Source organism: Giraffa tippelskirchi, chromosome 1 (genome assembly GCF_054371585.1).
Source record: "Giraffa tippelskirchi isolate mGirTip1 chromosome 1, T2T-mGirTip1v1.2.pri, whole genome shotgun sequence".
Classification (NCBI taxonomy): Eukaryota; Metazoa; Chordata; class Mammalia; order Artiodactyla; family Giraffidae; genus Giraffa; species Giraffa tippelskirchi.
The window spans coordinates 210,384,278-210,411,471 of record NC_137275.1 but is presented as its reverse complement, the minus strand read 5'-3'; the positions used below and the strand labels follow the sequence as shown (position 1 = coordinate 210,411,471).

The 27,194-nt window shown below is 42.2% G+C and overlaps 1 long non-coding RNA gene across 1 annotated transcript in view; it reads right to left on the bottom strand.

Moving 5' to 3' along the window:
- LOC145520025 (uncharacterized) overlaps positions 1-27,194 on the bottom strand; it is a 133,834-nt gene that overhangs the window by 26,980 nt on the left and 79,660 nt on the right. Inside the window, exon 5 of the long non-coding RNA XR_014064130.1 lies at positions 3,843-3,941. This is a non-coding gene — a long non-coding RNA (uncharacterized LOC145520025). The remainder of the gene's footprint in view (positions 1-3,842; positions 3,942-27,194) is intronic.

Genomic DNA, 27,194 nt, shown 5'->3' with positions numbered 1-27,194 from the left:
TGTTGATGCCCTGCTCTAAACCAAGGAGCCAAGGAGCCCAATTATGGGGAGAAAGATGAAGCAACATCCACATGGGGTATTCAGGGTCTCATGGAACTGCATGCAGGTTATGATGAATTTTCCATTTAACAAGATAGGAGATTATAGATACAGACATAGATGCAGATACACATACAGATGTAGTTATACACACAGATGTATGGTCAGTGTAGATTTTTAGCAAAAATTTGCAATTCTTTATCAAGGATACTAAAGATTACCTACATATCCAGTACAAAATAGAAACTTCTGAGGCCCCTTCCAACCTTGGAAGAACACAGTTTTTAGACTCAAAAGAAATGATCCATATTTCTAGAAAAATCTTTGCATATGCGTGCCCTGCTAGGGCTTGGCTTTTTTTTTTTTTTAATGTAAAGATTCTATAAAAGAGAAAGAAAAAAAGAGCTGGGAGAACATGAAGCAAAAGGGAAACATGGGGGTGATGGACATAATAGAAGAGGGGAAGAAAGGAAGGAGAGAAAGAAAAAGGCGAGCTGGACCTGCGTGGTGAGAAACGAGAACAGATAAATGAGGAACGACAGCACGGAAAGTCCTGGAGAGCTCAATTAATTAGTTATTGTCCATTTCCTTGAGAGACCTCTAACAAATCTGTCCTTGTCAGTGACAGGAAATCTTTTTGAATTCTGTGTAAAAGGATATTAATGGTGGTGGTAAGCTTCGACACCCCTGCACGGTGACACGGGGAGGTGGTGGAAGTTTCTGGAGGTCATCCCAGAAGCCAGCCTGGCACACAAGCAGCCCCTCTGCCCTGCGCACAAGGAGAACTTCCCCAGCCCACAGACTGCCAACCCTCTCTCCTCGACTGGTACATCAGGAGGCTGACATTTAATACCCTGAGGATATAGATGTTTGAGAGCTGGTTATTGTAACAAAGGAGGCCATCCAAACTCTGCAAGACCAAATGGATCAGATAAAGCTGACACAGAGATAAATCTGTTTTACATCCATTCTTGCACAAGTTTTGCTAATCTATGTAGTTATAGCTTTCCCACTGAAGAGAGAGAAAAAAAATAACCCACCACATGTCGGCAAGTCCACATCGCGTTCCTATTTTTAATCTCTGAGGTATAACATTCTAGGCAAAGACCATTTTTGTGCTGACTTTTGCATGAACTCCATTAACAAAGGATGACACAGGAAGAAAATGAGAAAGGAGGATCAGAGAGGGGAGGAAAAGGGGGTAAAGAGAGAAGGAGAGAGAATTTCTTCTTGAATGGCTATAGAAATGCAGTTGTTTTTTTTTCTCAAATGAATGAATCCTGCCCCATCATTGAGACAGGATCCCTTCTCTCCCAGTCAGTCAGACACCTACTCTTCATTAGCCAGTATTTATGCTGCCAGATTGGACTTTCATATGGGAGCCTGAAGCGCAAATGGTACAGATGGCACGAAAACTCTCAAGAGATTGATAACGACGAAGAAAGATGCCACATTAAGTCAGAAGGTGCCACTGTTAACATCCCAGCTCAGAGGAGGATATTTCTAGCGAGCACTCCCCTCCCAGGGCTGCTTTTCTTCTGGCTCCAAGTAAAATTCATTCCCCTCCCCAGAAGCTCTCCACCCCACCGAATTGCTGGCAAGTGAGTGATACATTCGCTGGAGTCTCTGGTGTGTCAACTGATTTCTCCTCAGATTCTTAACCTTTGCTTTCCAGAGGTGGTTGAGATCCTAGCAGTGAAAGGGGGCTGGAAGGAGAAGGAAGGGTGGGGGAAGGCATTTCAATCCCTGTTTCCCTCAACAAAGGCACCACTATAAGAAGTTCTGTGCGGGAAATCTGAATGGTATTTATCGTTTCCATCCGGGCCCTCATTGCATCTGCAGTCTTTCAGAGACAGGCACTGCGTTCATAAAACCAGGGCCCAGTCTCAAAAACTTTGGACAGAAGGCAGTCTCCAAGGTGTAGGATTGAGGGTTTAATGGGCAAGTCAGCACCACCGGAAGATCACAGTGCGGGGCCTTTGCTGCCGGGAGAGAAGAGGGCCTTCTAAGGACCCATTGTCAGAGAAGACATCATGATCCTTTGGAATCTTCAGCTGCTGGCTCAGAGAGTTGGTTCCTCATTCAGTGAAAACACAAGTCCTCATCAATGAAGTTCAAGCCTTTCGACTGAAGGTTTTTAAAAAATCCACTTTTCCAAAAAAAAAAAGACAACAACTTGTCCTGATTTTTTATCTCTAAGGGTCTGGTCACTGATTTTATCTCTGGCATCAAAGCTGAGACTGAGTTTTCTGGTCCCTCCAGACATTCCTGTCTCCCTAGATGGCAACCTGACACCAGATCAGGAAAGGAGAGTGGGGGGAAGTTCTCTAGCCCACAGAGCAATCAGATCTGGAAAGTGTCTCCCTTGTTCAGAAAGAGTCAGCCAGAAGCCCAACCAACAGAACAGGGCATAATGGGACTTGCAACTTCAAAAATCTGGCAGCTCTGGCCCAATCTGAGTGATATATTATCAGAGGTCCATTCTAGAAAACACAGGCTAAGAGACAAAGGGAGGCCACATCAAGAGCCCCAGTGCAGCAATCACAAATTCACATTGGTGCGTAAGCATTTAATTAACTTCCTGGATTCACAAGAACTCCAGTCAGTTTAAGACTCTCTAGGCAGCTCCTTCCAGATTCCACCAGCCCTCTCGGAAGCTTGGACCTAGAATGCCTACTGCCCGGGAAGGGTGTTTGGAGAGACTTAATTGAAGGGAATTCCTATTTTTATGTCTATATGATGTACCATCAGCATTTCCTCCCCTACAAAAATACACTGAGGGGCCACTAGTCCAAATAACTGGTTTAAATCTGTAAATTACAGCACTGCTTCAAGGAACTTTTAAGGTCATTTTGTGTCTACAGGAAAGTTAGATGGCATCATAAAATTTTTAGAGCTAATGTAATCTTTATACAGTGGATTCAACTCAACTGATGAGATGAGTTTGAGGCACTACCCTTCTCTCCCCCTTTCTTCTGACCATCCTGGAGTCCTTAGGCAGAATTCCTGCTCTGGAAGCATTCATGCCATGACTGCACAAAACATCTTCCTCCCTGCAGGTCTCAGAACTTAGGTCTTCATTTCCCTCCCCTCCACCAAGAGAAGAAGGGATTGCTAAATATGGTTAATTTTCTGAGTTGGTTGCGTTTCTGCTGTGGAATCTAATCCTCTTTTACATCTCCTGTGTGTATTTCTTCTTGGAGCTCTGGTCTTTGATGACCTTCTCATACTGTTTCATTAAATGCCCTCCGCCTCGGTAAATTACAGTACTTTGAAGCCTTGGAGTTTAGCATATAAAAAAGCAAGAGGCTCTGTATACTGCCTTGGGATAAGGTGTGATGAAAATCCCATACAAGCTGAACTGTACTTCCTAATCAAATGGGTGTAACAGATGGCTGCTGGAGCAAACCATCACAATGGAAATATCTGCAGTTCTCATGGTAACGGAATCTGCCAGGTCTGAGGGATTTGCTGTTTTTCAGGACATCTGAGCTGCAATCTCTTTCGAGCTGTCTAGCAGTCTCCGTCTCGCTCGCTCTCACTCTCTCAGCATGATGGAGATAGAGTTGAAAGGTGGAGCCCGATTTTGCATTCCAGCTGTGATTAAAGACACAGGCACACATCCTGGGAGATAATGCACTGCATATTCATCACGCTATCTAGAACCTCTTTAGCTACTGGGACACGATTGTCATGCAATTACAATATGCCTTCTTCAGGAGCAAAGTGGGGGGTTGGGATGAAGAAGATCAGAGGAACAACAGAGAGGGAGAATAGGAGGAATTAAGATGCATGGGACGTACCTTGTAATAAAGATATGGAGCGATATTAAAACTAGCAGTTGTTTCCACTTCGTGGCAGCATGTCAAGATGACTTAAAGTAGCAGGATAAAACATCTGGCCTAGGGAAAAAAAAAAAAAACATGATGTCGAATTTCCAAATCGTAGACTATGTGGAAGAAAAACAACAGATAAGCAACTGTGTACCTTCCCAATAAGTGAAAGCATGTAGAAGATTTCCTTACCCTCTGCAATCAGAAAGGAGATCCATCTCATAAGGGGAGGTTCATGTATAGACACTGAGCTTTCATTATAAATCGAAGGTTTGGGCTTAAACCCACAGGACTACATTAGAAATGGGTTTTTTATTATTTTTTTCCCTCATGCCATTCATAACCTTCTGATTTTACAACAGTGCTCAGAAAGGGGGAAATAATCAGTCACAGTTCTATTTTATTAAAGGCTTTTCCTCCAAATCCCTATCGATTTAAAGAAATAAGGAAAAGTATACTGTCTTCTTTGCTATAGTACCTGCTAGCTGACACACACACACATACACACAGGCAGGGTTGATTCACAGCTGCCTGGTCCCTTGGGTATTTGAGCTTGAAGATCAGACAACATATAAGAATTCAGCCATGACTCAAAATGGAAACAAAGAAGACCATTCTTAGCAAAGCCTGCAATGTGAAATGAAAAACTACAGGCTGGAGGCTGGAGCCCCCTAGCACGCTTCCCCACCCCATTGTCCTTGAGGGCACTACTGTTAAATACATATGACAGCCAAAGAGATGAGGAGAATAGTCTCCAGAAAGCAGTGATTGGATCTCCCTTTTCATGAGGTAGAATAGCCAGGACTATGTAAGCCTCTAAGTAGCACTTGAGAGCAGGTCCCGTAAGGCAGCTTTGTCTCCCCCTCATACGGCGCCTGAAGAACATATTATATTATATAACCTTTCTCCAAGCCCGCCCTGCTCTGCCTGAGACCCTCTTCCTTTAGAAGCCTGCTAATAACAACTTGTGGATGACAATCTCCATCTTAACAAGCCGGATTAGTTAGTTTCAAGCAATGAACTGAGGCCATTTGTGCAGATGCTAATCAAAAAAAGAAAAGGGAAAAAAAAATTATAAAAGCCCCATGTGCCTCGTTCTCTTGTAAGTACTATATAGATAAAGAGGAGGGTGGCCCATGGCCACATCTGTGAGCTGACCTCTAAGGCACACAAAGGTCTCGAGGGGCCACAGAGTTAGAAAAGGAGGAAAAGAGGGTTTGGATCAAGCCAGCAGCAGACAACAGAGGCTCTGAAAGGGCAGTGATTGGGGAACCGTCTGAAGCTTTTTTTCTTGGAAATCATTCTTTCGTTGTCTCCCATGGGGGCTTTGCTTTTTGATAAACACTTCTCAGTTCCTAGCACAGAGCCTGGCATGGAGTAGGGGGTGTACAGTAAATGTTGGCAGGGTAGAGGGATGGATGTATAAGGAAAGATGCCCAAATGTCAAAATGTCAAAAACAAACAAATCCCACTGGTCTGTAATCGCCCTCTCTTTCCTCCCCACACCAAGAACATAAAATTGCATGAAATGTCAGAGTCAGCACATTTGGAGAGGTACTCTGTGTCTTCAGAGATCAATGGCCAGATTGACTATTAACATTCAACCACAACTGGCACTCTTAAAACCTACACACAAAAAGGAGAGCTACTCAGCTGATGCTTCAGACTTGGAATATTGCAGAACATTGAAGCCCATTTAAATAAAAAAAAAAATCTGTCATTTCATCAGCTTCTCTGACAGCTTCTCTGCCTTTTTCTACACCGCAACTAGGAAACTGACTCATGAAGGAAGGAATGTTTTGTTTCCTTTGAAATAATCTAGGAATAACATAATATACACTCTGTTACATATGGGATCTGAGTGTGTAATCAGGATGAGAGAAAAAAAAGAAACAAATTGTGAGGGAGAACACCAGCTCTCACATTCCAGAGAGCGCAACACACACACACACATACACACACACACACACACACACATACACACACACACACACACACACAGCTTCCACCAGCTTCTTGAATTTTAACTGCCCTTCAGAGTACATATTGCTTTTTTAGGAATTCTCTAAGCCAAATGTTTGTTGGAATGCTAACTTCCTCGGAAGGTCAGGATGTCTTGCTGAGATCATTCAGTTAGAAGACACCCAACTGCCCTACAAGTTAGAAAAGGGTAAGTTTGAGACTTGAAATTATTCTTTAAGAGTAAAACATAAAAGTTGTCTCTGTGGATAACACTCATCTCTAACACTCATCACAAAGAATATTTTTGTATAAGAAAGTTGCAGTCAACCTCAAAAAGATCCCACTATAGCTCCAAAAGTTTCCTTCTACAATTTATAAATATTTCAAATCCAAAAAATTAGGAAACTAATTTATATAGATAAAATAAATGTATATAGAAACTTATACATATATTATATATATTCAACTCCTATTGCTTTTCAGTCCCATAGAATTTTTTGCTTTATTGCCAAAGATCAAGCTTCCCAGGTGGCACTAGTGGTAAGGAACTCACCTGCCAAGGCAGGAGATGTAGGAGACACGGGTCCAACCCCTGGGTCAGGAAGATGCCCTGGAGGAGGGCATGGAAACCCGCTCCAATATTCTTGCCTGGAGAATCCCATGGACAGAGGAACCTGGTGGGCTACTGTCCACAGGGTTGCAAAGAATCAGACACGACTTAATTGACTTAGCATGCACGGCAAAGGATCATCTTATTTTTTATGTCTCTGTCACCACAAGTGAAGGAAGGGCATTTTGTGGGGTTGCTATTCCCAATAAGCTTTAGGATCAACTCTGTTTCAGGCCTCACCCACTGCCCTGAAATGTTCAAAGCCCCAGTAGGACAGACCTGTTCTTTCAGAGGACGATCTTTATTGCCAACCTTCTCTGGAGTGGTTCGCCTGGAACTGAACTGGAGTATTTTTTTTTTATTGCAATTGAGTTAGCTGAGCCTAAATAGGAAACTATTATACCCAACACCCTGCAAAGCGCTGCGGGGACAACAAAAATGAGTCAGCACCTTCTTGTCCTCAAGGAGTTCACGATCGAGCTAGGACAGGTAAGACCAGATTACTAATGTTGACAACATCTGGCCGCACAACAGAACACCGCAAGAGACATAATCCAGGTATCCAAGCAGAGTCAAAGGAGGCATTATAAAAAGCTCCATGTGAAATGGAAAGGTTGATGAGCCTTGAATGGCTGTAAGATTTCAACAGGTTGGGGCATGGATGAGGATATTCCAAATACAGGAAATGACAAGAGTGTGGATGCAGAAAAGTGTTATGACCAGTTTGGGCACACTGAAGGGTCCTGTTTGTCTGAGAAAGTGAGAGTACAGGGACGTTTAGGTGGGAGAATTAGAGAAGGTGGGATGCAATACCAGGAGCACTTGGGCACCACTGACCTTCACTAGGCTCACAAAACACCTTGCTTTGTGAGAAGTCCAAGGATGCTCCAAGCAAGGAACACTCCTAAGGGTCTGTTACCAACAGGAAATCCACGGGGGCACTCAATTTGCATAAAGCACCCCCATTTTCATGAAACATACTCTCTGAAAGTATGAACCTTTGAGAGTCGAACCAGTAAATTGCAAAACCTGTCCCATTCTGTGTGTCTTTGGAAATAAATAAACCTTTCTATTTCAATATTTGGCATCGTGACAAGTCCTAAGAGGAACCTTATCAGAGAGATAATTAATAATGGCATGAGGGGAAACTGCAATTAAAAATGGCAAAGACTACTCCATCAGTAAGTGCTTCATACTGAGAAAGATTATTACTGCGATCTCCAGCTTCAAACCTGAAATCAAGTCACTCTGAATGGATCATCTGAGCATTACTGAGGGGAGGGAGTGGACAGGGGGGGAAGGCATCATGGTTCCCAGCCTCTAAATTACAGGAGAAACACGATTCTATTCTGACCTCACCTTTCTGCCTCTAAATCAACAAAATAATCACAGCTTAGTCCCAGTTGGCATAACTTCTATAACCTCAAGTTTTAATGTTGTCCTTCAGGTTCTTAACCAGAAGAGGAAGTTAGACTGACAATGCCTCTAGAAGAGTCTTTTCTAGGGAACTAAAAAAAATATATATATTTTTTTTTCCCTAGGAAACAAGGAAGATAAACTCTCTTTATCTAAATAAGGGCCTGTGTCAGAAATAAAAACTAGCTGGAGCAAATCTGAAAGCTCCAGCCCCACCAGGCCTGGAAATGTCTGAAGCTCTGGCCCAGTTTACAGAGGCTACTTAAAGATGTTGGCCTATCTAAAAAAGCAGTCCACATGTTTGTCACTCCTCAGAGAACTTGTGACTTCTGCCGTTTTGAATGGAATCGTTCAATACGGAATCACTTCCTGCAACTTAATTTCGGAGCTGAATGCAAAGTATAAGAAGATAAGGTCACAAGGACATGGATTTTTCTCCAGAAAGCGATCACACACCCTGGGCTGCCAAAAGTGGAGATTTAATTGGACACAGTAGGTTTTGCTACTGTTGCAACGTGGAAATACATTATTTTTAAAAAGGCCAGTGACCACAGCAGGCACAGCAGTTAGAAAAAAATTTTTTGACTTCCAATTATTGCCTCAGATGGAAACAACTGCTTATGTCGATTTCAGATGGCTGTGAGTAGCTTCATTATTTCATAATCATCACCGTTGCTGTCATCCTGCCCTATATTTATCTAGCCATCTTAAAAAGGGACAATGACCAGAGAGAAAAACTATTGTCCATGCTCTTTTGATCTTTGGTTAAGGAGGTCCACTGAAATGAAAATGGGATGAACACCTCTTGACTATCATTTCTGCTCAAAATATTGCAGTCACCTTCCTTTTAGTCAGGGGTTGGCAAACTACACCCACAGTCCAAATCTAGATCACTGCCTGTATTTGTAAATAAAGCTTTATTGGAACCCAGCCACACTCATCACTGATGTATTATCAATGGTTGTTTTTGCACTAGAATGACAGAGTTCAGTGATTAATGACAGAGACTGTGTGACCTGAAAAACTTAAAATGTTTACTAGCTGGCCCCTTACTTTGGCAACCCCTGCTTTAAAGCATCATCATCATCCCTTCCATCTGCAGAGGGCATGGCTGTCGGAGGGGCTTCCCAGGTGGCATGGTGGTAAAGAACTTACCTGCCAATGCAGGAGACACAGAATTGATCCCTAGGTCAGGAAGATCCCCTGAAGGAGGAAATGGCAACCCACTTGAGTATTCTTGCTGGAAAAATCCCATGGACAGAGGCGCCTGGCGGGCTACAGTCCATGGGGTCACAAAGAGTCAGATACAACTGAGCAACTCACACACACACACACACACACACACACACACAGATATCAGAGGTCTTTAGCACACTTCATCTGATAACATCTTCCCAATACATAAAGACGGAGATAACTGCAGTGACCAGAGACCTATCAGACCAGCGTCACTTGTCTGTGAGAGATTCAGACTTGGCACCTCCTCATGTTGGGACACTCGGGGTAAGAATGCCACTTTATGTGTGAGAGTGGAGACCACTGTTCCTGGTTTTCATCCAGAATGAAAGGCACTAGGCTTGACCCATAGACGGGTGATTCATGGGGAAATGACAGCAAGGGTTGTTAAACTTGGAAATTGCATATTAAACCACCGTGTGTTAATACATTTATAACTGTACATATTCTCACCCATCTGGAGTGGAAATATGTAAATGGAGAAACATAAAAGTTGAGAACATTAACCTGATTGTGCTCTTGGAAATTGCAGCAGCAGGACAATATACTGGAAATAATTTAGAGTTTAAATAATAGAGTTTAAACTCAAACCTGAATTCAGATCCAGACCCCCATTAGCTATCTATCTTTGGGCAAATTTCTTACCCTCTCTGAGCTTCAGTTTCTTCGTCTTCAAAATACAAATGTTAACAGATAATACTTTTCAGGGTTGCTGTAAGAATGGAATGCAATAATTCCTGAATAATATCTGGCACAGTGCAGTAAATGCTCAAGAAATGGAAAAGGTAATAACTATTATAGTATTTGGCTTCAACTAAGACAGCAGGAAATTTCCTTCCTAAGAAAGGCTGATTTAAATGTCATTAGAGAATGGGAGAAAATAACAGCAAATGAAACAACTGACAAAGGCTTAATTTCCAAAATATACAAGCAGCTCATACAACTCAATACCAGAAAAACAAACAACCCAATCAAAAAGTGGGAAAAAGACCTAAACAGACATTTCTCCAAAGAAGACATACAGATGGCTAACAAACACATGAAAACATGCTCAACATCGCTCATTATTAGTGAGTAGCAATGAAAGCCACTCAGTCGTGTCCGACTCTTGCGACCTCATGGACGGTAGCCTGCCAGGCTCCTCTGTCCATGGGATTCTCCAGGCATGAATACTGGAGTGGTTGCCATTTCCTTCTCCAGGGGATCTTCCCAACCCAGGAATCGAACCCAAGTTTCCTGCATTGTAGGCAGGTTCTTTACCGACTGAGCTAGAGAAATGCAAATCAAACCTACAATGAGATATCACCTCACACCAATCAGAATGGCCACCATCAAAAGGTCTACAAACAATAAATGCTGGAGAGGGTGTGGAGAAAAGGGAACCCTCTTGCACTGTTGGTGGGAATGCAAATTGATACAGCCACTATGGAAGACAGTTTGGAGATTCCTTAAAAAACTAGGAATAAAACCACCATATGACCCAGCAATCCCACTCTGAGGCATATACCCTGAGAAAACCAAAATTGAAAAAGACACTTGTACCCCCAATGTTCATTGCAGCACTATTTACAATAGCTAGAACTTGGAAGCAACCTAGATGTCCATCAACAGATGAATGGATAAAGAAATTGCGGTACATATACACAATGGAATATTACTTAGCCATAAAAAGGAACATATTTGAGTCAGTTCTAATGAGGTGGATGAACCTAGAGCCTATTATACAAGTGAAGTGAGTCAGAAAGAGAAAAACAAATATCATATACTAATGCATATATACAGAATCTAGAAAGATGGTACCAAAGAATTTACTTGCAGGGCAGCAATGGAGAAACAGCAATAGGGAACTGACTTATGGACATGGGGAGACGGGAGGAGAGGGTGAGATGCATGGAGAGAGTAACATGGAAACTTATATTACCATGTGTAAAATAAGATAACCAATGGGAATTTGCTGTATGTCTCAGGGAACTCAAACAGGGGCTCTGTATCAACCTAGAGGGATGGGGAGGGAAATAGGAGGGAGGTTTAAGAAGGAAGGGACATCTGTATACCTATTACTGATTCATGTTAAGCTTTGACAGCAAATAACAAAATTCTGTAAAGCAATTAGCCTTCAGTTAAAAAATAAATTATTTTTTAAAAAAGAAAAAAAATAAATATTCTTAGTAAATAGGACTAATACTTCCCAAATGAGACACTTCCGTATCCAATTTGCTCTGCATATTATGCTTAAAAATATTATAGCTTGTATTTTCACATTGCTTCTCCTCTCAAAGCTTCTTCAAATAAACTCAGTATCTCTTGTGTGTAAAGCAGGGCATAAGGGTCATTATTTGCCCAATTTACAGATGAAGAAATTAAAGTCATACATAGAATCCTATAGTTAATGAGTTAAGCTGAGACCCTATCTCTCCTGCTCACGGCCCAAAGCACTTAGTACTACCCTGGATGTTATGTAACGGTCTTTTAACTAACCAGATCTCTAACATTCTGGGGAAGGAAGAGACCCAATTAGAAAGGTACAGTGGAAGGAATGAGAACAAGGGCAGAAGACCTGGGGAAGCAAGCAAGACACTCAAGAAAGCAAGACTCTAACAGAAGGATGATGCTTCAGGCTGCAGACAAATGTAGTGCGCCTTTAAAAAGGATCACATCTATACCTCTATATTGCTTACTATCTGAAGCTAAGCCAGAGGGATGTACATAGCAAGATTTTTGTCTCATTTCAGGAAGGATACAGGATAAAGATTCTGTGCTAGTAATCTTTCTTGGATTAATGGTTTCTCTTTTATCTGCTGTATTTCTGCTCAGATGTCTCTTCTTTGAATGAGTCAGAGGAATGCAAATGCTGGACGCAGTCTGCCTGAAATATTTAAATCCAGTTTTGCAATGTTTTGCAGGTTTTGAGGGACAAATTACACACACACACACACACACACACACACAGAGGATGGAGGAATGGCAGGTGAGAATTACAGATATATCAGCCAGCGATACAAAAACGTGGTATTTCAATTTGACAACAAACTCATTTTTCCTTTTCCATTTCTTTGTTTCTCCAGATCAACATCTTAGAGGCTTGATTTGAGTGGAAGGAATCTGCAACATTCTTTTGTGAGGCTCGGAATCTCATCAAGAATGTATCTGACTACACAGAAAACTGATTTTCTTTTGGCTCCCAAATGACGAGACTTCATTATGCAACAAGCACGTCCCTGGAGAGAGCATTCTCTACATACTGAGAGAGAGAAGGTGGGACAGGTTGGACGGTTGGACATGATTTGTGTGCATTTTCTCGATCTCTCCTTTTATGGATACACTCTGAACTCTTTATTCTCACGTTCAGTCATAGACTTGCAGGCAGTGTCTCACTATTGTGACTAAGAGGCCTTCTTCTAAAAGAAAACCCGAATGGCATTAATATTCAAATCCTCTAACTTGGTCTGCAGTGGCTTGGTGGAGCTTGCATGGAGCTTCTGTCTGCCAGGGAACAGATCTTGGGAAATACAGCTGAGCAAATTGGGATTTAGCATCCATCCCCATGAGCAATTCTTAACATGAAACCCCTAGAATGAAAGGTCTCCTCCAAAGGCTTTTATTGCTGCCAGAAAGAATTCCTACCATGTGAACCCAAGGACAGAGGGAGGCTTTCTTATTTTCCTTTCCACCTCATGTGAAAGAATAATCTCATGCCTTCAGGACAAAGGCCTCTTTAAACAACAAAGTGAAATGCTTTCAACGTCCATGAACATCTCCCAACATCAATGAGATTGCTATTCACAGATGAAAAGCAGCGGGGGGCACACACTGGCCATGAACAATTGGTCAATACGGCATTACCCTTGAAAACCAGAAAGCCAGGATTTGAAATGTGAAACATCTCCCACTCCTAGTAAATGAGGATTGATGAGTTCCCAGGGACGTTCAACTTCCTTTGACTTCATGTAAGTGATTTATAACCTTTCTCTATGCCATGGTTTCTGAATTTTCTCCAAGCATGTACCTGAACTAAGGCTGGGAAAGGCCTGGCCCAAGAGCATAGAATCATACTTCTTTTTCTCAAAATGTTTTCATAAATCAGTCCATGGACTTCAACATTCACCAACATCTAGAATGTGTGGGTGCTACACTAGGTACTGGGCCACAAGATCAGCACAACCCAGTCCTTGATCTCAGAGAGAGAGAAACAAAAAATGTAAGCCACTTGAGTGGTGGCTTAAAGACATTAACCATTGGAGAGAAGGAAAAAAGAGAAAGAGGCCTCAAGTGAGGTCCTCATCTTTAGACAAGCAAATAAATATACCTCAAAATACAACAACCTCCAGGAACACAAAAATATGTTGGCTGTGCCAAGTCAGATTTGTTCTATTATCCGTGCTCCCTATTGATCAAGAACTGATTCATGTCACCCAAACGTCTACTTTAGAAGTTTCCATGTTATGAGACAGGTCAGACTTCAGTCTCTCTGAGTTGAGATTTTTGTGGCCCTGGCCTCTGCCTGGCAGTCAACTCTCTAGCTCATTCCCTCTCCAGAAAAAAACACTGAAAGAGTCCAATTCTCTGAGGTCGCTGGCAGCTGCAGACATGATACAGGTCCTCTTCGGACCCCATTCAGTCCATCAGTAGACTATCAATTGTAGGGTCTAAATGAGAAGGGAGAAGCAGGGCCGGGACCCTTTCTCAAAGTTCAGTGAAGTCTCTGCCTAGCGGGGAGCTTCATCCTGCCTGGTACAAAGATGGAAGCCACACTGTGAAACAACTGGCCATTTATATCTCCTTGGAAGGACTCCAAGTGTTTCTGTCATCCTATGTGTGTTCTCCAGAACTGAACAACGATCAAGGCATATATCAGATATATCATATACATATATAAAATTAATATATTTTTATATATTAGAATAGAAATGAATACATTTACTATATATTAGAATAGAATATATGAATATCTTTTCTATATGTTTAGAATTTTTATACATTCATATATATGTATATTAAAATCTCAGTTGCAGTGGCTACAACTGACCCACTGAGTCCTCTTCATGAACCAAATGTGGTTCACCAACATGCCTTTACTCTCTTGACATCAGAATCCAAACCATCATCCATGCCACAGAGAGACAGAGATTTTACATCAAAAGACACCTCCCAGCCCACCAAATTAACCTTCTCTGGCTATGGAAACATGTTGCTGAGAAGGGTTTTTACAGGGCTCCTTTAAATGAGATGGAAGCTAATTTACTCTCTTAAATGATATTCTGGCTCTGGGTAGCACAATGTGAAAAATGACAAAGTCCACTCATGCATCAGACAGGATAATTCTGGCAAAGTTGGTGCTGACAGCATTAAAAAACAATGATGGAAGAGCCTAGCCTTGTTGTTGTCATTTTAATTGTCACTGTGAGTGACGAAAAATGCAGTTTCTGCTGCCACATACTTACCTCTCAGCTTTGTAATACCTTCACTGGGTCCATGTCATTTGAAAGCATGATTCAAAAAAAAAAAAAAATCGGGGGCAGGGAGAGGAAAAGAAGTGTGTTTGTGAACACAAGAGAGATAGAGAAAGTGGGAAGAGAGAGAAAGACAGAAAGGGACAAGAGAGCACTAGACTCAGCAAGAGACAATGAGACAAAGGCAGAGAGAGGAAAAAAAGATAACCAAACGAGGATTATTTCAGATGGCTTCTCCTGAATATCAAACACAGAGTGCTGTTAGTAATCTCATGGAAGAGGCTAGTTCTCACAAATCAAGAAACCTGCAGTGTTTCCAAGATCCACTCTGAGTTTTCAGGCAAGACAGTCCAGAATTTCTTGTTAAAAGCTTAAGGGCTCAATTTATGCTAAGCATTCAAGGAAATGTCTCATCCAAACAGGATATCATTTTTCAAATTTAAAGAAGCAAACCCGATCTCAGAGCTTAAATGTTATTATTCACAGTTGCAAAGGAAAATGGCATTTACTTTCTCTTTCTCCATAGGAAGGGAAGGAGGAGGTTCTCCCTTCTCTGGGGCCAGAAGAGGGCTCAGAAATTCTGTTTCCACTCCTGAAAGAAATACATTTCTCTCTCCCAACCCCAGCAGGTGAGTCCACAAACTTCCTCCACAGCACTGATTGTTGCTTTGATGGGTCAGTGTACTGTATGCGCATGTTGCTTTTCAATATATGTTTGGGGGAAGAATCAAAGCTAATTTCAGTGTGTGAAAAGCTAGCAGATTCTATTAGTGATTGTGACTTCCCTTCAAAGTGATAAGGCTGCTGGATGCAGGGTCTCAAAACTGAATGTCCAAATGGGAATTTATGATGTAGAGCTTGTTTTATCAACCGTAGGCTTCAACACACATACAAAGGGAGAAAGACATAATTTTTTTCCCTTAGCAGAAATGTTAAAAGTTAACCCAGAGAACCATTTGTGCATGCTTTTCTCATTCCCCAGCCCCCTCCAACTCACCCACATCATTTTTCCCTCTTCCAACAGGTTAGGGTGGAGAAGGGGGTCGTTGAGGCCATCATTTCTGATTTTCACATTGATGGATCTGAGAGAATACACAGTCAATGAATTCACACTAGCTCTTCTGCAAACTGCTGCTACTGCTAAGTCACGTCAGTCGTGTGCGACTCTGTGCGACCCCATAGACGGCAGCCCACCAGGCTCCTCCATCCCTGGGATTCTCCAGGCAAGAATACTGGAGTGGGTTGCCATTTCCTCCTCCAGTGCATGAAAGGGAAAAGTGAAAGTGAAGTCGCTCAGTCGTGTCTGACTCTTTGCGACCCCATGGGCTGCAGCCTACCAGGCTCCTCCGTCCATGGGGTTTCCCAGGCAAGAGTATTGGAGCAGGGTGCCATTGCCTTCTCAGTCTTCTGCAAATGACCACAGCAAAATCCCAGAAGGAATTCAAGTGGGACTTGACCACAGCCTGATTCTCTGAATTGTCCTTGTAACATCTATATCTGGTAGTATTCTTCATTATCTTGGTCCCAAAGCCCACCAAGTCATTTCTCATCTTTATGGAAAGCAAGCACAACTAGAGCTTTGGAAAAGTTTTGGTCAGTGATACTTCATGGTTGTCATCACATTTAAGATCCACCTGATCCATAAACATACATAGATAGACTACTCAGAGGTCCAAAGGGGGAAAAAATGGCATGCACTGCTAAACTCTATTACGATGCAGCATACTTTACAAGAAACTTTGTTATGAAACAGCATGTGGTATTTCCACCTATAAAACTGGGTGGCCTCTATTTAATGATATGTGATTTTTTTTTTTCAAGACCAGATTTACATTACTACAAATATGAAGAGCTCATAGCCGGGCCCACTAGTTTCATAAAAAAAAAAAAAAAAATGTTGGGATTCATGCCAGTTCAACACAATCTCAGGCAGAGTAATAATACACCTCTTTGTTCCAGGTCCAGGACAAGCAAACCAGAGTCACCGTGAGTGATACTGGAACCCCTCCTTGTTTGATCTAGCCCCGTATTCCTCTGCAGCCATTGTCTGCTGTGTGTTCGGCATGGGCAGCGACGGTCAGTGGAAGATACAAAGACACAGGATGAAGTAAAAGATAATTTATGTTTACTATGTGCTGGGCACAGCTGATTATCGCTTTCAATCCTCGGAGTTACCCTATGAGGCAAAGATCCCAATACCCACTTTCAGTTCAGTTGCTCAGACGTGTCTGACTCTGTGCAACCCTACAGACTGCAGCACGCCAGGCTTCCCTTTCCATCACTAACTCCCGGAGCTTGCTCAAACTCATGGCCATTGAGTCAGTGATGCCATCCAACCATCTCATACTCTGTCGTCCCCTTCTCCTCCTGCCTTCAATCTTGCTCAACATCAGGGTCTTTTCCAATGAGTCAGTTCTTTGTATCAGGTGGCCAAAGAATTGGAGCTTCAGCATCAGTCCTTCCGATGAATATTCAAGACTGACTTCCTTTAGGATTTACTGGTTTGACCTCCTTGCAGTCCAAGGGACTCTCAAGAGTCTTCTCCAACACTTTACAAATGATCAAACAGAAGCACGAAGTCTTGCCCACAGTCTTATAGCTGGAGACCATGGGACTGAGAATAAACTCAGACCCCAACCCATGTGATTCCAAAGCCTATGTTCCAGAAGACTAGAACCAAACTGTGTCCCAGTATTTTAGGGGCTCCTCAAATTTGATTTGAATTTTCAAATATCTTTTGAAATGCTTTAAGACTAGGATAAAACACAGGAGGTACATTCAAGTAGTATATACTCAATGAGAACCTTTTGGAGACTACCAGGATATTGACTGGTTTAATTGCTGGCTGACTTTGCGACAGAACACGTTTATATAATTTAACATTTAAAATACATGTATACTACTAAAATGATGCCTTGTATCAATTTCATATACTGAATTTGTACAGAATTTGTATCGGCTTAAAAAAAAAAAAATAGGCTTGAATATCCCTGCTGTAGGGCATGCAATCTCAAGGAGAGGGTGACAAAATTTTGTTTTTGAGGGCCCACAATCTTAGCTACTGCAATAGTTTTTCCCGCCTTCCCGAGGGTCATAGTATTTACATAAACAAGTATCCAGTATTTTTGCTATATTAAATTTTCACAGGGAGAAGGGGATTAGGAAAAAGTCTAAAAAGTTCTTTATGGAGGAGACAGTGAAAAAAACCTTGAAAAATACTGCTCTAGGGTATTAAGAATTTCAGAATTTGAAACAGAAAAGAGGAATAGCTTGGTCGTTACTCAGCTTGAGCAGCCTATGTACTGTGAATTGTGACTCTGTGAGGAGTTCTCCTTGGAGAATAAGCCTGGGTTGTTTGCAACCCGAGGATTTGCTCTCCGTAAAAGGCTTTTATGAGCTTCAATCCCTTTGCTTCTGCGAGGAAACTTAGCAACTTGAGCCAGCCCCCTCATTTTGCAGAAGGAAAAACTGAGGTCCAGAGAAGCAAAAGGTTTGTCCAAAAATGTAGTACTGTTTGTGGCAGTCTGAATTCAAACCCAGAACAGCACCTTGCACTAGTAGGTGTCCAAATAGTATTTGGTTACATGAGTGAGGGAAGGGGAAAAGGACTTTGATAAAGAGATTTCATTGAAAAGATCAGGTACAAGAATTTTTTAAACCAAAAAATAGGAGTAGACTGCCTACTTCACACCACCTATTGTTAGGGAAAAAGAGAGAGAGGGAGAAAAAAAAAGAATCTCACCACCTAAATTTGCCTGGGAGCTGGAGACCTCTAAAAGAAATGTCCCACCCGCTCAGCCCCAGCTGAAGCAGAACAGTGTCAGGAGCCAACATAAGTGAGTCCTTCCTCCAGCTGACCCAACCACACATCTTTCCTTTGCTTGTTTGTTTTCTTTCTTTAAAGCTCTTACAATACTCCTAGCACACTACCATCTGCTGAAGCGGGATGAACAGGTAGCTTTAAAATGATGATAGCTCTGGGAAATGATAATCACTAGGTCATAGAAAGCGGCACTGCAGTGCATAAATAAGATAAGTAAAAGTGCTGAGGACGGCATGTTTGCTTTAATAAAATGTGGTTTCCCTTTGTGTGGAGGATGCCTTTCTCAAACGCCTGGGGAGAGAGGCTGAACTATAGACCAGAAACACACAGCCAGTTCCAGAATCTGGCAATGAGGGTGGGATCAGAGGGGAGAGGAATGAAATATGACTCACTGAGACACAAAAGGAAAGGAGTTGGACCAGAGCCTTTGTGTTGAATTGCTGAAGCAATGGAATGAGATCAGAACTTCCAGGTCTAATTCCAAAGCTCCCTTTGGTGGAGGCAATAACGCTGCAGTGGAAAGAGCGAGGGCTTGGGTTACAGCATAGCTCTCCCTGAACTATATGAGCCTGGGAAACACCATCTCTCTGTATTTTTATTTTTCTCTTATATGAAAAGGGGATACTATCTCACAGGGTTATCAGAAGTTTTAAATTAGAGATTGTATGCAAAGCCCCAGCCACAATACCTGACATACCTTGGCATTTCATAAATAAATGGTAATAATGATGAGCAGGATGTGGCTAATACAAGATGATGCAAGAAGTGATGATGATGACAATAAGGAAGATGATGCACAGGCCTTTCTAGAAAGCAGCTACATATACACACTGAGTCCTAAGGATCACAAGTAGCTTAGAAAATACCGTCATCTGTTAGATATGACATTGGAAAGCATAATTCATACAGGGAGCATTCCCTGTGCAAAGTATTTCAGTGAGCAAGAACTACGTCTTGAAAACACGAGCAACTTCTGAATTTTTGCAGATATATCATCTTACTTGGACTTTCTACAAAGCATTTTCACTGATGTTCTCTCATTTTAACCCCATATACCAGCAATGTGAGGTTGCGAGGACAAGTACAAGATACCCATTTAACAGATAAGAAAACCAGAGGCCTCAGGAGGTTGTAGTCATTTAGTTACTAGCTCAGTGTTGCAGAGAGGTGGTGCAACAATCTAGACTGACTAGATTGTCTAGGTGGTCTTGACAATCTAGACCACAAGCCTGGTTGTCTGCTTCCCATCCCCATGGTACACTGAGCCGACTACTTAAACATTTCCACCTGGAAACAAGCATGGAACTCATGCAGGTCTGGTACAGTTGTGCCCTTTCTGCTCTCTGCATCCTAATGTGCAGTTATCTAGCCTCCACCTGACTCCTTTCAGCTGAGTCAGCACAGCACTCTCCTTGGTCATCTAACTAGCTCTGTGTCCTCCACTCCTAACCCAAAATAGAAAATCCAGAAGAGACTCATGAAAGAATATTTCCCCTTGGAAACTAATAACATGAAACGTCCATCAACCCATATACATAAATGGTATCATCTAACCATTGTGTGATTGCTAGTGGAGCAAGCCTGAGAAAGCTCTGGAAGGCTTTGCTCTACCCAGTGGAGAGAACAGAGCTGACTTTGTCTGCAAGGTACCATCGCTTGCTGGGGGTACTCTCTTTCTCTACCCTCAGATGCAACTCTGATCATATAAATGATGTAGCCTCCTCCTCTGGAGAAGGCAATGGCACCCCACTCCAGTCCTCTTGCCTGGAAAATCCCACGGACGGAGGAGCCTGGTAGGCTACAGTCCATGGGGTCGCTAAGAGTCGGGCACGACTGAGCGACTTCACTTTCACTTTTCCCTTTCATGCACTGGAGAAGGAAATGGCAGCCCACTCCAGTATTCTTGCCTGGAGAATCCCAGGGACGGCGGGGCCTGGTGGACTGCTGTCTGTGGGGTCGCACAGAGTCGGACATGACTGCAGCGACTTAGCAGTAGCAGCAGCAGCCTCCTCCTCACAACAGTCTTATGATGAAGATGGGGCAGTTGGGGAAACTGAAAAATCACAAGTAGGGCAAAATATGTAGAAACACACAACTCAGTTGGAAAACCACATCTTAAACACAGATTTCCTCACTCCAGTCCCATATTCTTTGAACTAGACCAAAGTATAGTACTGTCGTCATCAATTGGAAATATTTTGATGGCAAATAACAGAAAATCCAATCCAAATCTTCTTAAACAAAAAAGTTAATTTTTTCTTTTCTCTCTCCCCTCTAGTTGTTTCTTTTTTGTTGTTGTTGTTGTCTTTTTTTTAAATAACTAAATAGTTCAGGGAAAAGTCTGGTTGCAAAACTCAAGTTAAAGTCTGAGTTGGCTCCCTCCACGTGGTGGCACCCTAGCAAGTCCAGGATCTCTTCCCATGGTAGAGGCAGTTTCATTCCTCAAATCCTTACACTGCCATCTTCCATGGGAATTGTCTCTGCAATTCCATAGGGTGGTGAGTTTCTCTCTGATTGGACTAGCTTAATCATGTGTCCATCCCTGAACCAATCATAATAGGTAGAAGGAAAGGATATTTTGGTTAGTTTAGGATAATCAGAGGCCACCATCAGAGTCAGAAGTGAGGTCAATCCAACTCAGTCTACATGAATGACTATGGTGGAGAGGTACTTTTTCAAAGGAAATTCAAGGTGCTGTTATCAGGAAGGAGAGGCAGTGGAATCTTGGCAAGAACCCCACAATGATATTCAGTCCTTTATTCTACAGATATTCTTTGAACTCCTTGTTGTTGCTGTTCAGTAGCTAAGTTGTGTCCAACTCTGCAACCCCCATGGGCCGCAGCAAACCAGGCTTCTTGTCCTTCACTATCTCCTGGATTTTGCTCAAACTCATGTCCATTGAGTCGATAATGCCACCCAATCATCTCATCCTCTGTTACCCTCTCCTCCTTCTGCCTTTAATCTTTCACAGCATCAGGGGCTTTTCCAAAGAGTTGGCTCTTTCTATCAGGTGGCCAAAGTATTGGAGCTTCAGCATCAGTTCTTCCAATGAATATTCAGGGTTGATTTCCTTTAGGATTGACTGGTTGGATTTCCTTGCTGTCTAAGGGACTCTCAAGAGTCTTCTCCAACACCACAATTCAAAAGCATCAATTCTTCAGCACTCAGCCTTTTTTATGGTCCAACTCTCACATCCATACATGACTACTGGAAAAACCATAGCTTTGACATCGTAGTCAACAAAAGAGTCCGAAATGCAGTACTTGGATGCAATCTCAAAAATGACAGAATGATCTGTGTTCGTTTCCAAGGCAAACCATTCAATATCACGGTAATCCAAGTCTATACAACAATCAGTTGAATAAGAAGAAGCTGAAGAAGCTGAAATTGAACAGTTCTATGAAGACCTACAAGACCTTCTAGAACTAACACCCAAAAAAGATGTCCTTTTCATCCTAGGGGACTGGAATGCAAAAGTAGGAAGTCAAGAAACACCTGGAGTAACAGGCAAGTTTGGCCTTGGAGTACAGAATGAAGCAGAGAAAGGCTAATAGAGTTCTGCCAAGAGAACGCACTGGTCATAGCAAACACCCTCTTCCAACAACACAAGAGAAGACTACACATGGACACCTCTTCCAACAACACAAGAGAACACTTTATACATGGACATCACCAGATGGTCGACACCGAAATCAGATTGATTATATTCTTTGCAGCCAAATATGGAGAAGCTCTATACAGTCAGCAAAAACAAGACCGGGAGCTGACTGTGGATCAGATCATGAACTCCTTATTGCCAAATTCAGACTGAAATTGAAGAAAGTGGAGAAAACCACTAGACCATTCAGGTACGACCTAAATCAAATCCCTTATGACTATACAGTAGAAGTGAGAAATAGATTTGAGGGACTACATCTGATAGACAGAGTGCCTGATGAACTATGGACGGAGGTTCGTGACATTGTACAGGAGACAGGGATCAAGACCATCCCCAAGAAAAAGAAATGCAAAAAAGCAAAATGGCTGTCTGAGGAGACCTTACAAATAGCTGTGAAAAGAAGGGAAGCAAAAAGCAAAGGAGGAAAGGAAAGATATACCCATTTGAATGCAGAGTTCCAAAGAATAGCAAGGAGAGATAAGAAAGCCTTCCTCAGTGATCAATACAAAGAAATAGAGGAAAACAACAGAATGGGAAGGACTAGAGATCTCTTCAAAAAAATTAGAGATACCAAGGAAACATTTCATGCAAAGATGGGCTCAATAAAGGACAGATATGGTAGAGACCTAATAGAAGCAGAAGATATTAAGAAGAGGTGGCAAGAATACACAGAAGAACTGTACAAAAAAGATCTTCAGGACCCAGATAATCACAATAGTGTGATCACTCACCTGGAGCCAGACATCCGGGAATGTGAAGTCAAGTGGGCCTTAGGAAGCATCACTATGAATAAAGCTAGTGGAGGTGATGGAATTCCAGTTGAGCTATTTCAAATCCTAAAAGATGATGCTGTGAAAGCACTGCACTCAATATGCCAACAAATTTGGAAAACTCAGCAGGACTGGAAAAGGTAAGTTTTCATCCCAATCCCAAAGAAAGGCAACGCCAAAGAATGTTCGAACTACCGCACAATTGCACTCATCTCACATGCTAGTAAAGTAATGCTCAAAATTCTCCAAGCCAGGCTTCAGCAATGCGTGAACTGTGAACTTCCAGATGTTCAAGCTCGTTTTAGAAAAGGCAGAGGAACCAGAAGTCAAATTACCAACATCCTCTGGATCATCAAAAAAGCAAGAGAATTCCAGAAAAACATCTATTTCTGCTTTATTGACTATGCCAAAGCCTTTGACTGTGTGGATCACAATAAACTGTGGAAAATTCTGAAAGAGATGGGACTACCAGGCTACCTGACCTGTCTCTTGAGATATCTGTATGCAGGTCAGGAAGCACCAGTTAGAACTGGACATGGAACAACAGACTGGTTCCAAATAGGAAAAGGAGTAGGTCAAGGCTGTATATTGTCACTCGGCCTATTTAACTTATATGCAGAGTACATCATGAGAAACACTGGGCTGGAGGAAGCACAAGCTGGAATCAAGATTGCCGGGAGAAATATCAATAACCTCAGACATGCAGATGACACCACCCTTATGGCAGAAAGTGAAGAAGAACTAAAGAGCCTCTTGATGAAAGTGAAAAAGGAGAGTGAAAACGTTGGCTTAAAGCTCAACATTCAGAAAACTAAGAACATGGCATTTGGTCCCATCACTTCATGGCAAATAGATGGGGAAACAGTGGAAACAGTGGCTGATTTCATTTTTCTGGGCTCCAAAATCACTGCAGATGGTGATTGTAGCCATGAAATTAAAAGACGCTTACTCCTTGGAAGGAAAGTTATTACCAACCTAGACAGCATATTGAAAAGCAGAGACATTACTTTGCCAACAAAGGTCCATCTAGTCAAGGCTATGCTTTTTCCAGTGGTCATGTACAGATGTGAGAGTTGGACTATAAAGAAAGCTGAGTGCAGAAGAATTGATGATTTTGAATTGTGGTGTTGGAGAAGACTCTTGAGATTCCCTTGGACTTCAAGGAAATCCAACCCATCCATCCTAAGGGAGATCAGTCCTGGGTGTTCATTGGAAGGTCTGATGTTGAAGCTGAAACTCCAATACTTTAGCCACCTGATGCGAAGAGCTGACTCATTGGAAAAGACCCTGATGCTGGGAAAGATTGAAGGCAGGAGGAGAAGGGGATGACAGAGGATGAGATGGTTGGATGCATCACTGACTCAATGGACAAGGGTTTGGGTGGACTCTGGGAGTTGGTGATGGACAGGGAGGCCTGGCGTGCTGCGGGTCATGGGGGTCACAAAGAGTTGGACACAACTGAGAGACTGAACTGAACTGACTATGAACTACGAACTACAAACCTTTACTGGCAAAGTGATGCCTCTGCTTTTTAATACACTGTCTAGGTTTGTCATAGCTTTCCTTCCAAAGAGCAAGTTCCTCCTAATTTCATGGCTGCAGTCACTGTCTGTGGTGTTTTTGGAGCCTAAGAAAATAAAACCTGTCACTGTTTCCACTTTTTACCCTTCTTTTGAATTCCTAAAGTGTGCCAATTGCAGGCAAGAGGTAAAAATTAATAAAGAAAAAAAACAATGGCTAAGCGGAACTCAGTCGAGCGTATCTGGACCTAATCATCAACTACTTCCCCATTTTAACCTCTAACTCACCCAGAGTACTCTTCTGTCCAGAGCCTAAGCCAGGCTGTTGAAAGGCCCAGCAGGGTGGTGAGTTCAAATCATTTTCTATTTGCAAGGTAACTAAAACCCTAGAGTCATGTCTTCTATAGCAAGAAGGGCAGTTACAGTGTAGCAGTTAAGAGTACAGGTTCTGGAGTCTGACGACTTGAGTTTGAATCTTGAGTTGGTCACTCTTGAATTGTATGACCTTGCAAGGTGTTTGACCTCTCTAAGCTTCAGGTTCTTTACCTATAAAATGGGGATAATTACAGTCACCTATAATTATGAGATGAGATGGTTGGATGGCATGACCAACTCAATGGACATGAGTTTGAGCAAACTCTGAGAGCTAGTGAAGGACAGGAAAGCCTGGTGCACCCCAGTTCATGGGGTCAAAAAGTCAGACACGACTGAGTGACTGAACAACAGTAGTCACCTAAGGATATCTGGATTTGATCCTTGAGTCAGGAAGCTCCCCTGGAGAAGGGAATGACTACCTGCTCCAGTGTTCTTGCCTGGAAAATTCCATGGACAGAGGAGTCTGGTGGGCTACAGTCCATGGAGTCACAGAGTTGGATACAACTGAGCAATTGATACTTTCACTTTCAAGGATATTTGGAGAACCAAATGAGTTAATACAGAGGTCAGCTAACTTTTTCTACAAAGGGCCAGACAGTAAATATTTTAGGCATTGTGGCCCATGTAGTCCTGCAGCAACCTCTGTACTCCGCTCTCACAGTGTGGAAACAGCAGTGGGTGATATATGAACAAATGGCAGTGCTTACAGTCACTTGACACCAAGTAAGAGCTCAATGAGAGTGCAACACATTTATAGCAAATAACGCTGAACTGTGTTTATTATTTCTTTCCACACTGTCCCTCTCTCTCAATGGACACTACCCTTTCTTGACTACATGGATTGTAGATATGTTATTTCACATATATACACATTAGCTATTTGTCTTTATTTATTGACTTAGTGACAAAGATCTCCACTCTTCTAATTGGATTACTCATCACATTGTTAAATTGTTCTGTCCCTATGCCTTAAGAAGGAAACAGCAAAAACCTTGGCATGTTGCAGATGATCCAGTGCTAGGCTGATTCATAGCAAGTAAAGAATAATAACTGTTATTATTTGCTATAAACAAGCTCTCAGCCTCATTAGTGAATGCTCACTTGCAGACATTCCCATCAAAATGATTTTCTTATGTTACAGGTCACCCCTCAAGTTTCCTCCTCCACAACCACACTCCAGGTCCAGAAATCACTGCTCAGATTTCACGGTGCTCAGTCATGCTGAGAGGTCTCAAGAGACAAAAAACAACACTGGAGTTAAAAGTTAATTCTTCCTGCTGGGTTAATAATTAGGTAAAACCCGTTTGAAGTAAGGAGAAATCAGTGTGTCTGGAGCTCAGAATGAATTAGTGAGGAAGGAGGCAAAATAAGGAATTACAGAGTTAGAATGGAACTGCCAAGAACTCCACCTTCTGCTGGGTGGGAAAGGAGAGATGACAAGGAAACCCATTCAGGAACTTTAACTTGTAATCAGCAAGGAATCCCCAAACTCAGACGCAGATCCCTGTCTGTGAGAAGGCTTTTTAGCTAATCCAAATGAATAACTCTGCTGTTTATTGGTGAGACAGAGACAACCACTTAAAACGTGATAAATTACAAAATGTCTCCCTGTTAGCACTTCTGCTGGCAGCCTAACTCACTTTATTTTGCACCAAGGCATCTTCCCTTTAACTCAGCATCTTCCCCCAAATTCGTATGTTAAAGGAGAAACCCTACATATCATTTATACATTTTGTTTGGATGGCTACAACCCCCGGTCAATATGCACATTACCCAGAATGCCAAGCGACAACCCCGGGAAAAACAAGAAGGAAAAGAAAAGCTGATACTTCTCTGCTTCCTAACTCAAAAACACAATGCCATACTCGACATCTTTCAGTAGGAAGGTTCATAGGTGAGTTCATTTATGGCTCATAATTTCGTTACCAGGAAAGGTATCAGTGGAGTTGGAAATATTCCACATATTTGGAAAAACTGTATCAACATCATTCAGAATAAAGAAGCTCCCATCCATTGCACTGCCCTGTACAGACCTAGACATATACCCGAAGGCACTCAGTGTAATTAGTTGGAAATATACCAAGGCCAAGATTACATTCATAAAGGGTGAAATGCCACAGATTCATCGGTCATGATGCTGGTGCCACCTACAGCCAGTTAACCTAGGAGTTGCACACTCAATTAGCCACACGATCCATAGTCCTCTGTACTTTTTCTACAAGGAGAGCTCCTGGCATCATTTGAACATACACAGCCTCTGCCATCCACCCATTTCCCCAGGACTAGGGTTGAGAATTTGAGTGGAAGGAACTAAGAAATCCTGATAAGCCTAGAGAAAATCTCATAGGTTTTAAAGTAAGATAGGGTCAAGTTTGATTTTTAGTGCTGCCCTTACTAACTGTAGGACTCTGGTCAAGTTACCCCTCTCGTTTCTTCACCTATAAAATAATGATAATAATACCTCCTTTCTAGTATTGCTGTAAGAATTACAGAAATACATGT